This window comes from Elephantulus edwardii, unplaced genomic scaffold (assembly GCF_000299155.1).
Source record: "Elephantulus edwardii isolate Elephantulus edwardi_28Jun2011 unplaced genomic scaffold, EleEdw1.0 scaffold00073, whole genome shotgun sequence".
NCBI classification, from domain to species: domain Eukaryota; kingdom Metazoa; phylum Chordata; class Mammalia; order Macroscelidea; family Macroscelididae; genus Elephantulus; species Elephantulus edwardii.
The window spans coordinates 11,770,048-11,770,754 of NW_006399823.1; positions in this window are offsets into that span (position 1 = coordinate 11,770,048).

Below are 707 nucleotides of genomic sequence, written 5' to 3' on the forward strand. Positions count from 1 at the left end.
TGACTGGTACAGGAGGAGATTGCCCCCTCCTTCTCCAGCAGAGCATCTGGTGGATTTGAACCACGTACCTCTGGGATTGCAGTGCAGTGTCTTGCAAAACTCAAATTTTTAATCTATTTGTTTCTCATTCCTTTCCTTTTCTTTAAGAAGTATTTTTTTTAAATAAAATGAAATTTGGTTCACCTATCCTATAAAGTTAAAAGGAGGAGTGGCATCCACTTTCATAATAGCTTGCCTCTGGAAACCCTATGAACCTGGAGAGAGGATGAAAGGCACCCAAGCGTCGAGGACACTCCTTCATAGGATCGCTATGAGTCATCTGAGACTCGACGGCACTTAACAACAACAATCCTATAAAGTTTCTCAAAATCTGCTGGATGCAGAGTGTCAATTACTATGTTCCTCTATACTCTGATTTCTTTAAAATTGGCAATCAGATCTAGAAAGTTGACCAAATTCAGATTCCACTATTTGACAAGATTGGTTTATAGGTGCTGCTGTGTACTTCCATCAAGAGGAACCTGGTTTGCTCTCTTTTTGTATGTTAATGTTGTTGTTGTTATGTGCTGTCCAGTCATTTGTGACTCATAGCAACCCTATGTACAACAGCCCTAAAACCCTGTTCTATCCTGTGCTAATTGCATTGCCTCTACACACCCATCCCGATTACCCCAGTCACTGAATCAATCCACCTCATAGAGGGTCTT